Here is a 13,582-nt window from a genome sequence, read left to right on the forward strand (position 1 = left end):
ATGAACATGTTCAATCATTAAAAATATTATCTCATCCCATATGTTCAATTTTTAAAAAAGCAACTCTTTTTAAATGGGGTAAGTGCATTTGTGAATGTTTTTAGAGTATGTATACATTTTTTACACATGTTCAACCATTAAAATATCATATAATTATATATATGTGTGAGAGAGAGCCACACATAGTTTTTCAAAGACTCATCTTCTCACTTTTCATAATCATATCTGTGTTCAATTTTTTTTAAAAAAGAGAAAGATAGTTTGTTTGTGTGTTTCATTAAAAGAGATAGAGTATATATATGTACGTGTGTTCAATTGAGAGAGAGAGAGAGAAGGGGGGGGGGGGGGGGGGGTGGGCGGGCGAAGAGATGATATAAAAAAAATATAACCCTTCAAGAAAATGCCCTCTTTATTTCTTGAATATCAAACTTCTCCTCCTTGTGTCACTTAGGCTTGAGAAGCTTCTAGTTGGTTTCGAATGCCTACTACAAACCTCTAAATAATAGATAGAATAGATATAGAACATTCTAATTGGTTTGAGATCACCAAGGCAAATATATATATATGGGATTCTTGCACATTGAAGAGAGGGTGGAGAAAAAAATAGCTAGGTAGGAGAAAATAAAAAATTAACTAACCTAGAAAAAGAGAAGAATTAGGGGAGTGGAGTAACTACCATATGGCACCTCCCCCAAAACTTTTATTAAAATGTATAGAAGATGACTCTAGATTTCAAAATTGACAAATCTTTTTTTTTTCCAAAAAACTTGAGGTTTTCCAACCCTCAAATTTAACAATTCACTTGACATTAGACGATTTTTCATGAACATAAAAGATCCTCGAATAACAAGTAGATGCTTGAACTTGCTACATGTGTTAGAAATTGAATCTCTTTAGAAATAAGTAAATATTTCATAAATTGATGAAGTAAAAACACATTATTTTAGTCATAAATAATTTTTTAAAATGGAATTTCAAGATTTCCTACATATATATACAAGGAGTTCCACTTGGCACCAATATCATGTAGGGGAATGTGGAAAATATACTTTCAACAAGAACAAATAATTTTTTCGAAACAAATATGAAAGAAGACATAATCTCTCATTTAAAAAAAGAATGGCACATAGCTACATTTATTAAGGTGCCAAAAGAAAATTTGTATTTAGAAAATATTGAGATTTAGTCTCAAGAAAATTATGAAACTTGGAAAAAAATCTCTTCTTTCAAAAGCAGAGGTTTTGCAAATGGATAAACAAATATATTGTGTTTTCAAATGCCATTTAAAGGCACTTGAAAATAATCTAGAAACCTTTAATTTGAAGGTTTTTGTGGAAGGGTTCTCAAAAATGTTTTCTTGAACAAATGGCAACCTTAAATCATCATAAAAGATATGCTAATAATAACAAACTTTTAAAAAGTGAATTAAAAGATTGTTCGATAACATAGGAGAGAGAGAGAGAGAGAGAGAGAGAGAGAGAGAGAGAGAGAGAGAGAGAGAGAGAGAGAGAGAGAGAGGTGTGTACTAAAAAGATAGTGGTTGCCATACCTTGCTTACTAGTCTCCTTGTTTAGATTTCCATATGCATCTTCTCTTGCACTTTATTCTCATTTCCTTAATGAGCAAGCCTTTGAGAATTGCACACTTCTTCCAAGTTGAAAACCCCATAAAATTAAATGTTCATCTTATGGCCTTAGCTCTCGAGTACACGTGTATTACATACTATGCGATTGTTACATCTTGGACAAGGGTACGAGCTCAAGATTAACCCTCTCTCTAGGTGTTTCCCTTGCACAATAGGGAGAGGTAATAGAATTGTAGATTGTAAAGTGAATAGGCTTAGGGTAAAGAGAGAGAGAGAGAGAGAGAGAGAGAGAGAGAGAGAGAGAGAGAGAGAGAGAGAGAGAGAGAGAGAGAGAGAGAGAGAGAGAGAGAGAGAGAGAAGAATTTACCTAATTTAAAGTTAAAGGGTTGAAACTAATAAAAGCATGCTAGATTATGCGTGTTGTATAATCATGATAGCTAGCAACAAGGTACATGTACATTTGTCTCATGAGAGAATACAAAGAGGCTAGGGAGGATGGCCCTCATGGGTTCATAAAGCATGGCAAATATGTCCTCACCAATGTCATGCTCTGATAGTGACCTCTATCTCATCTCCCAAGACATGGGTGATGGGCCATGTTGACCTTAGTGGCTTTGTCCATAGATTACATTCATTGCACCATACATGGGAATTTTGAGACACAACCTTTGGTTGATGCTAGAAATGTCACACTTGTCCTAAAGCAGTAATGAAACACTTCTATAATACTAAGATTATGTTCCCACATGATACGTATACACATCACTAGCATTATTGCTATGCCGCATTAATCCTATTACGATAGAGAAGGTGACAAGGTAAGTATTTCTTTAAGAGAGGGAGAAATCTGGATGGCTCTATAGGTGAGAATGTGGGTAACCCACTTGCTCACCTTCTCTATCTTTCTTATGATTTGTGTTGTAGAGGCATAACCATGACATTAGGATGCACCCACTAATTTGCAACTAGGAATAGAAATATAAAAAATACATAAAGGGAATTGGTTGCAATAGTGGACTAGATCAACTTACCCAATCTCACCTAACAATGATCAAGACATAATACATTAGAAACAAGTAAGAGAGTAAGAAATGCGAAGGAGTGCCCCCTCTCTTTTTCACGATAGTGCTTCATCTAATAGTCCTTATGGTGGTTTAGGAGATCTCTTGGCTATTCAATTATCCAAAAGGAAATAATAAGTGCTTATTATGGTAGCTCTTGGTAACCCTATGAAATCCTAAGAAATGCATTAGGGTAAAACCCTAGATGGTGAACATGATGTAAGGATTTGTAATATACATAAAATCATGCATATATAGATCTTTCATACATTGACAACTCATAGGATTAGATCGTGAAGTTGTCCCAACTCATTTAAAATCATGCATTTATAGATCTCTCATACATTGACAACTCATAGGATTAGATCATGAAGTTGTCCCAACTCATTTATTGCAGACATGCTTAGTTGTATGAGATGTTGGGTGTGATCAAATTACAAGGCCAAAATTGAAAACTCTGATTAGAAAATTAAAGTGGATAGAGAAAGCAAGTTTGATCTGATGATAATTCTTGCTATATAGAGAGTGCTTATGAACTCTTAGCACATGGAGTTTTTCTATGATGACATAAGGATAACAATGTATACAATTTCTTACTGCACTTATAGGTCCCAGTTCTTCCAACACATCACATAGATTATAGGTAAAAAATCTACAAGGTTGCCTAGCAAAAACTTGAACAAGCTATGGATCTTGATGCATGAGTTATGCAAGAAAGGGATGTCAAGGAACCAAAACATAAGATTTTCATGATTTAGAGCAAAGAAAACAATGTAGTTGGGACACGTTATGAAGAGACATCGTGTTGTACTTGTTTAGACTTTTATGATAGTTTGTCATGCCAAACATCATACTTGTCTTGTAATTTGTGTTCCTTAGGGTATCAAGTCTCAAAGTAAAGATGCATAGGTATGAAAACCCATGAACATGTTTTGAAAATTCCTTAGGGTATTAGGTCTCAAAGCAAAGATGCATAGATTAAAAAACCCATCAACATATTTTGAAAGAATCAAAGTTGAGACTTCCCCTTATAAGAGAGACATCATATCCCTAGCATATTATTGATTTACCTCATGACCCTAAATCAACTCTATCTATCTACTTAATATGCATAGTTTTATGAGTTAAGAGATATGAAAAATATATGAGAAATACACACAATGCAAAAGCATATGATCTTTACTTAGAATCAAATAGTGGATATGACTCCTTATCGACAATATTTAATAACCTCAAAAACACTCAAGGATGTGCAAGACAAGCTTAGTATTACATTATGTCATAGTATGTGTGCTCTTAAATGCAATGCTTTTTTTTTGTTTTTTGGTTTGTGCTGATAATAAATAAACAAAAGTAGAGTGGCAATGATTTGTTATGAACTTACCCATATCCCAAATTATTTTTTCATCCTCCAAACTTTTCTCTCAAATGGAAAGCTAATTTTTTCATTTTTCTAGTTTGTACTAGTGATAATGAAACAACAAAATAAGAGTAGCAATGACCAACTATGAACTTTCTCATGTCCCAAAAAAATTTGGTCCTCTAGATGGATGTAGTCTATCTAAATGATCATATGAAGTAGATTTCATTGGGAAAATACAACCCCAACATGTTTGAATCCAAAAACCTATCTTGGTTAATTCTTGTAAGATTTGTGGTATTATGAACTTCCAAGAGTGTACTTCTGTTCGTACATTGTCTTTCTCAGCTTTTTTGTAGAAGTGGTTGTTGGAATCAAAGATTGTGTGCCTCATAGTAGCTTACTTGCTCATGAGTCACCACCACTTGTATGATCATGCTTTACTAAAAGTATACTTCTAAAGGGTATAGTATTATTGAAACTAACATGATCCTCTAGAGATCCTCTTATATAATAGTGTTTCCACTAAAACTACCCTTTCCAAAAGTAGGAAAAGAAAAAAGAGGAGCGAGAGGTGAGCAACCATGAGCGCGTGCGTGCACGCGCGTGCATACACACACAAAATAATGTATACTTGAGCACATAGAGAAGTAGGGCTAAAATCTTCTTCTTCTTGTTCCACACAAAAGAATTAGTCTAAAACATGATAAAAGACTCTTTATGAAACTTAAAGTATTAAAACATATGCATATGCCACTAAGTGTGAACCTACTAAGGATACATGAGGTGCACAATGAATGTGTGATAACCAAGAGTGGACTATGTTGGTGTAATCCAATTGTAGAATCAATGGTATACCCTCCATGTTAGTCACCTAATCCACCATGATTAAAGTCCTACCATATCACCAAGGTGTGTAGTGTATGCTAGCTTAGAAAGGTTAACTAACCGTTGGCTCAATAATCAATTGCTCATTCTACTTAATGGTTAAGTTTTCAATTGATGTTGCAAAATTTAATCATTACACCATCATGCACAAATAAATATGAGACATTCGAGGCATAATAAAAAGCAATCATTTTTCATTACATGTCAGAGTTCACAAAGTATATTGCATTACAGTGTGTTATAAAAACTCTAGGCCCTTGGCAACTCTAATCTCTCTCCCTTCTTATCCATCTAGCTAATTGCATGTCTCTCTACATGATGGTTACCTACTTGGTATCAATCTTCCACATATATGTTCTCAAAAAGGGCAACAAGGTATGCTTCTATAGCTTGATGGATAGCCTCCATTACTATCCCTTGCATGTGGAATTAATATCTATAAGAGCGAAGGATTTTCTTTGCTAAACATGCAAAGGGAACTTTTTTTAATCAAACAGGTCTGTGCTCTTCTAGTACTTACGAATCTCCCTAAGAATAGTGCCCCTCGATTGCATCTCCACTAGCCTCTAGCCATTTTATCTTGTCGTGAGGGGCCTATTAATGTTGTTGTCGACGTTATCCTCTTCATTATTGTTCCCACATTCCTTATCTATAGAGGCATCACCCTCATTGTTCTCTGGCTCATTATTGTTAGCTTCCACATCCTTGCTTGCTTCTATCTCTTTAGAAGAGTCTTCTTACTCTTGAGTTCTTTTCAAAGTCTCCAAGGTCAATTGAGGGAGGGTCTTCATGCCTTTGGATGTACCGGGGCGGGGGGGAGGGGAGCAAAGGATATGGAGATGATGAGGTTGTGCTATTATTGGAGTCATCTCATCAGCTGAAATTGGGAATCTCTGTGCCTTGCCATGGTGGATAAGTGCAAACATGTCCTTTGTCTTGACCTGGTAGTGGATGTCATCGCACAATTTACTTGGTGTAGGCCATGAGGTGGATTAGAAGAGAAGAAGAGAAGGCAAAAATAGAAGCATGAAATAGGAAATGAACTAAACGAGCTCTATTTATATGAAACCTAGTATTAGGGTTTAAAGGGAGTTCACACATGATTTAACATACGTATCCATTTTCACCCTTCTCTTCACCTTGTCATGTGCCATGATGCAAGTGTATTTTACTTCTGTTTCTAAGAAGTGGAAATGCGGGCTTTCTATGTAGATGAAAGAGGGAATCTCTTTTGGACTCGGTCAAACAACCATGCATGACACAATAGTTGGCACTCAAACTTGAAAAAAGTAGGCATAGTAGACTATGAGATCACTTGTTGCATAAAATTGAAATATTTGGGGGGAAACTTGTTAAGATAAAAGGTGACGTGGTCATCATCGCACTTAGGAGTCCAGTAGTGGAAAACTCAATGAGTAGCCACAAGTAGTCAAGTTATTGTGGCACTCAAACTTGGAGAAAATAGTAGGCATGGTAGAGTGTGAGATTGCTTGTTGCATAAAATTGAAATATTTGAGAGGAAACTTGTTAGCTTGAAGAAGAATTGAAGCAATATAAAGAAAAGGGACAAGACATGGCAATAGACACGTAAAGAAATTCAACCTTGTAGGAGGAGAATGCTTCACTAAAATCACTTTTGGAGGAAATGGAGAAGGATCAAAACATTGCAGAAGCAAAGTTGCAAAGGGGCAAGGAAACTCCTATGGGTTTTAAGGAAAGAAAACATTGATTACTTCCAATGCTATCACTATCTTTGAATGATGGAGCACAAAAAAGATGTGTACAAGCATTAAGGTTTGTGAATTCATATTCAAAGACAATCTCAATCTATTTTATTCCTAAAAATGTCTATTTTTTCTCCAAATTTTTTTCAATGATGCTAGAGGCCAAGGTGAGGGTTAGCTAATAAAGCTTCTAAAGGCATTCTTAAAATGCAAGCATTTGATTGGAAATTTGAGATACCCTCAACATCGAGCCCTCCATCTTGCTACTTTGAATGATGTTCTTATAGATGTTTTTAATAGTTTATGCATAGAAGAATTTCAAATAGCATGTGATATAGCCGGGGTTACTTGACAAGGCTATGAGGCCATACACGGTATGATAGCAAATGCATTGGCTCATAACAAAGTAAAGCACATGATTTTTCCTTGTTTGTTTTGGCTAAGAGTTGTAAGATGGGCATGAAATATATCCATTGCTAATTCAATAGGAGAGTATTTTTTAATCACTGGAAAAATGGAAGTGGAGGAAACTAAAGCTGGAAAGATTTCTTATGACTATGATAACTTCAATAATATTTTTGTTGACCTGGTTAAGTTGTACCGTGGCTTGTTTCTACAAGGTGCAACGCTCAGAAGGTATTGACTTGTCCTAATCTAACATAATGGACTCAATATAGTACACTTGTTTCTCCTAAGTTTGTACCAATTATGATTGTCAGGTTTTGTTTCAACCTTGGAGTCTATTATCAAGATTGACGAATGCCAAATCATAAAGGGACACAAGTTAGAGAGGGTGGGCCTTACATTGATGAATTACACCATAGCCTATGCAAAAGATAGCATGCTTATCTAATCATTTTGTGTGTAGTCCAAAAAGGAAATTTGGTGGGGCTAGCAGTAGTAGCTAAAGTGCCCAAGGAGACCCATAATGTTCTCTCTTAAATATTGCAACATACTGCATATCTAGATATGATTTTCAAGAAAACAAGTGGCAAGAAGTGAAAGTCAGAGAATTCAATGTTAATTAGCACTCAAGTGATGATCTCAAGACTCTAAAATATATGTTCAATTGTGATACTAAGGCTCAACATCATTGCCTTGTCCATTTTGCATGAAAATAAACAATTCTTCTAAGGCCATAGATAATGTTGCATGGAAGGGAGGAGCATTGGCCTGAAAATAGAAAGGAACCACCAAATAGGTTATGTCTTGATGAGAATTGAAAAGGTATATTTCAAATTAACATTGAGAATGTCTATTTTTTCACTTTCCATTGCCTCATGTGCATATTTGACAAGTTGTTGAAGTTGCATATCAATTATGTATACACATTGAAGCTTCCCTCTAGACGCAAAGAGGCTATTGAGAAAGTCAAGGAGTTATTAAAATCATTAGGTATACATGGGACATAGGATAGAAAATATCAATGAGTGGAATAAAAGCGAAGAGATTCCTGAGCAATATGACAGGCAAGCCATCAAAGTTAAAGTGGGAGGTGTTGGGGGTAAATGCACCTGTGCCTAGTTGCCCGTATATTACTGGACTAACAATACCCATACACCTATACAATGTAGCTAGTAGGCACCCATCACTGTCACTTCATTATTTATTCTTTTAGTGACATTTGAATAAAGGGAAGGCTCAATCACACATTGTGATAGTTGGAGTTCTCACATATTGTGTGTGTCTCTCTCTTACTCTTGCTCCTTCCACCATAGCTCTTGCTTTTGGTTCACGTATCTCCACTCTAGTCTCGCTCCCTTCAATTAGTGATAGAGCCATTACACTGGCATTGAGGAGCTCAACTCAGCATTACTTTAGTTTCCATTTGAATATCTACAACAGGGTTTCCCTATTGGCAGTCATAGCTTCACCTCTTGAGGTTTGTATTGATGTTTCATTGCTTCAGTATCCCTCATAACCTTTTGAGCTTGATCTAGGGCCTTGTTAGAGGCCATTGAGCATTATTTTGGGCTCTATTGTAGGTAGCATAAATAGTAGCCCCTCCATCATTAGTTGTTGGCATATTTGCACCTATTTGGGCAGCATCTCCTCCTGGTAGTTTGGGCACCTCTCTTGCCTCCCATTTGGCATATCCACCTTGGTTGGATCTTGGGAAATCACCCTTGGCACCCTGGCACTTGTTATCGGCTCTGGGGATTGAATTTGAGCTTTTCCATTTCAATCATTGACTGTATATTCACAATAGTTTGTTGTATCTACATGTGGACAGCTAGTATTGAGCTTGCATTTACTTATGTGATGCTCTTGGGACTTGACATTGATGCCCAGATGTCAATTTCATGCTTGGGGATGCTTTTGGGATTTGATTGAGCTCTCATTAGTCCATTTTTCACTATCATCTCTCAGTTTTTCACAATGGATATAGCAAGTAATTGTGTGATAAATATTATACTCATTATACTTTGAAGCTACTCGAGTATCACATATTAGATGTATCACCACTTTAGTTGTCATGTACGCCTATGGATATGTTTATAACATGCTCTTAAGTAGAGAGTGAAGCTTGTATACTTTGACATTAGATGTCATTCCTATCTTTGGATACTATAGTAAGAGTTTTGCAAACTACTTGGGTTCGATGCTTTCAAATGTCTACCGCTTGAAACTTGGATGTATGGATACTTTTTACATGATGTTTTGAACTTTATTTACTTGCTTGGCATCCAACTTTTGCTTTAGTGGAAGTATTCGAATTTATGTATTGTGCCACATTTGGCCCTTGGATGTACCAGAGAGCATTTGGTTAGTGGTATTTACATGCTTTTGGGTTATGTATTGAGGTTTTGTCAATGGGTTATGCATCTGACATTTCTCTTCATTCACCCTTGAGACCTACCTTGTGCATGACATCTATCCCTATTGCATGTATGATTACTGACACATTGAAGTTATGAAAGTCTTTATTGCTAGTTGTTTATGGCTTCTTCCTTCTTGGTTGCTCACAGTTGATTGTTGGCATCTTCTTGCAGTTTATTACAACAACCTGACATTTCAGTTTTATGCATTCTATTTGAGGGCAATCACTTGGACTTAACAATTACTTGCCTATAGTCTATGGACATCTCATTCCTTTTGTAGTGTCCATTGTCTCCCACTTGATTTAGTAGTGGTTTTGGGGCTGTAATTTTCATGGTATTACAGCTAATTGTTTTTCCCTTCTATGCACTTGCTTGATCTCATTATGGCTAGTGGTTCTCACGATAGTGCTATCTTGAATATTGAGAAACTAGATGATGGGACCAACTATAGCTATAAGAAGACCCCAATATGGTAGGTTTCAGTAAAAAATTGTAGGCTAGACCACTCAAAAATAGGGATGCCAAACCCAAAAACATTGTAGCTAAGATCTGGGATGAATTGGATGAGCTACGCAAGTCCACAATCATTTTATCACTCTCTAAGAAGGTTCACTACAATATTATAACTAAAAATCAAACTACATATGAGCTTTGGACATAGATTAAGATTCTTTATGAAAATCAGAGTCCTATCTCTCAAATGTATTGGCTGAAACAATTGATGGACCTTCGCATGAAGAAAGAGACTTCTAAATCTATACACCTGAATGAGTTTCACTCCATCATCAATTTAGCTTCACAAGAGATTGAGTTCAAAGGATACTTTACATCCTTTATTTCTGCTTGGCACTCTACTTGAGTCATGGGACACTCTCCATATGGCTCTCTATGCTAAGGACGGATTGAAATTGCAGGATGTTGAGAATGCCCTCTTAATAGAAGAGGTGAAAAAAAAGAACGTGGATGCTTCCCATACATCACATGCATTGACTATGAGAGACCAGCAAGATGGAAATGGTCATGGTAGAGACTCTAATAAGTCTCAGTCGAGGACACATGGGTAGTCTCCCAGTAAGTCCCATGGCTGCAAGTTTGATCTCTCTTGTCATTATTGTGAAAAAGTAGGTCATATTTGACCACCATGCCTTAAAATGCGTGAAGAAAAGCACAAGGAAAAGGGAAAGGGTAAAGTGCAGGAAAATAATGATGATCGCAACCTTGTGTCTAGCAAGTCTAGCATCAAGATTGAGGAGATTAATACGGTGTAGCATCATGTACATGATCATCTTATATTGGTAGCCTCTTATTTGAATGCTTCATAGGGTGGTTGATGCTTTGTCAGGATATACTTAGTGCTGGTTTTGATAGATTCAAGGGCTTTCTTTCATGTGACCCCTCATAGAGAGTGGTTTCACTCCTATTGCAGAATGACTACATATGTCCATTTGGGTAATGCCCTAGCATTGGAGATAGTTAGTATTAGTGATGTCTAGCTGCATTTTGGTTTAGGCAACATGTTCATTCTTCATGATATATGTCATGTAGTGGCTCTCACAAAGAACCTTATCTCTACTGGCACCTTGGATGATGCAAGTTATGTTGTCTCTTTTGGTGATTCCTCATGGAAGATTACCTGTGGGGATCTTGATATAGCACATGGTGTTAAGTCTAGTACCCTCCTCTATCTCTTGCTTGTATTTGGCTTAGTTGCCTATATTTTTATTGTGGCTACAATTCCACATATATCTCTTTCACATTGTCACCTTGGGCACATGTCTTTGAAAGGAATGAAAATGCTTACTAGTTTGCAGTACCTTCCATCCCTAAACTATAAGTGTTTTGAGACTTGTGATCATTGTTTACATGGAAGATAGACATGTAGTACACAAAGTATGGAATGAAGAACATGGGTGATTCTTTGGCTCTTACTCATTCGAAAGTATGTGGTCCCATGGCTTGTAAGTCACTAGGTGGTGTGAAGTACTTTGTCATGGCTTACCCTATCAAGGAGAACTAGATATCTTTGTCTACCTTTTAGCATTGGCTTGCTCTTATTGAGAACTAGTCTAGATATAGGCTGAAATGACTAAGGTGAAACAATGGGGGTAAGTATATCTCGAAAGCTTTTAAATAGTTTTGCGATGAGTGGGATAATAAGCAGCATCAGTTGACCACCCCTTACACTCCCCCCTAGAATGGTATTGCACTGAATGCATGAACAAGATAATTTAGAAGAGAGTTTACAATATGCTTAGTTAAGCAAGATTACCATAGCACTTTTGGGCTAAGGCAATGAATACTACCATATACTTGATTAATTGGTTCCCCTTGCACTGCTATTGATTGCCAAGTTGCAAAGGAGGTATGGAGTAGAAAAACTCCATCATATACTCATTTGCATGTGTTTGGTTTTATGAGGCATTCTAACATGTTCCCAAGGACAAGTGCGATAAACTAGATCCTAAGTCTACAAAATGCATCTTTCTTGGTTATAGGGATGCAAGTGAGATGGGATATCACTTATGGGATTTGCAGGCTTGTAAGGGTTATCCGTAGCCATGATGTAGTTTTCCATTAGAAAAAGATGCATAAGCAGCCTAAGTAGGTAGTTGAGATACATAGGGTGATATTTTAGGAGGAATCTCATGCTCCCGTATAACTAGCTAGACAGCCTAGAGCAATTGATGCTCTAGTGGCCTAGTCATCTTCTTGTTGTGCATGATCAGCTTGTTTTGAGATGCTCTACTAGATTTAGACATCACCTTGAGTGCTTTATGCCCTCCATGAATTATGTTATGGTGATAGATACAAGTGAGTTTCCCTCTTATGATGAGGCCATGCACAGAGATAATACTCACTCATGGGACATGGCTATGTAGTCAGAGTTTGGACTCCTTATAGACAAACCAGGCATGAGACTTAGTTCCTTTTCCTAGTGGCAAGAAGGCATTACCATGTAAGTGGGTATACAAGTTGAAAAGTATCCTTGGATGTCCCAAGCCTGCTTATAAGGTTAGATTGGTAGTTAAGGGTTTCAAGTAGAAACATGGTGTTGACTTTGATGAAGTCTTTTCTCATGTGTTCAAAATGGTGAACCCTATACTTGGTTCTCGCATTGGTTTCTCAGCTAGATCTAGACCTCGATAAAATGGATATAAATACAACTTTCCTCCATGGGGACTTGCATGATGAGATTTATATGTAGTAGCCTAAGGTCTTTGAAGAAAAAGGCAAGGAACACCAAGTGTACAAGTTGAGAAAGAGCCTTTGTGGCCTTAAGTAGACACCTAGGGAATAGTACCACAAGTTCGATGATTTTATGTATTCATAAGGATATAGCCATAATGCTATGTATATGTATTTATATACAAAGAAGACTCGTGATGGTAGGCTTATGCTTTTGGTACTCTATGTGGACAATATGCCTATTACTAGGAGAGCTCATGATGAGCTAGATGCCTTGAAAACTAAACTCAAGAAGAGCTTTGAGATGAAGGATATGGGACAAGACTTGTATATTCTTCCGATGTGCATCATGCTTGATCACTCTAAGGGGATCCTTTATCTGTCACACAAAAAGAGTCTATCTAGAAAGTCCTTGAGCAGTTTCTTATGCGAGATGGTAAGCTGATTGGTTGTCCTTTACCTTGTCATGTGAAGGTTAGTCAGACCGATTTTCCACACTCTGATGAGCAGAAGGCCAAGATGGCCAAGATCCCTTATGCATCCATAGTGGGAAATTTGATGTATACCATGATAGCTACTCATCCTAACATAGCATTTGCAGAGGGAGTTGTGGCACACTATATGGCGCATGTGGTAGACAATGTTGGGATGTCCTAAAGGGTTTCATGAGGTACCCAAAGGGCACAATAGCTATGTGCATATGTTATAGTGGCCAGGATACTGGAGTCATGGGATAAACAGACTTTGATTATACAAGACATGTAGATAATAGAAAGGTTGCCTCTAGCTATGCCTTCACTTTGCTGGAGGTGATGTTTTCTGGATGTCCAGGGTGCAAAAATACACGGCCCTCTCTACTACCGAGATTGAGTATGTTGCAGCCACTGAGGCTTACAAGGAGGCTCTTTGGTTAGGTCATCTGGTGGTAGACCTTGGTATTACCGATGTGGTCCCTA

The sequence above is a fragment of the Lygodium microphyllum genome, chromosome 14 (assembly GCF_053477565.2).
Source record: "Lygodium microphyllum isolate KBCC chromosome 14, Lygodium_microphyllum_v1.1.10, whole genome shotgun sequence".
NCBI classification, from domain to species: domain Eukaryota; kingdom Viridiplantae; phylum Streptophyta; class Polypodiopsida; order Schizaeales; family Lygodiaceae; genus Lygodium; species Lygodium microphyllum.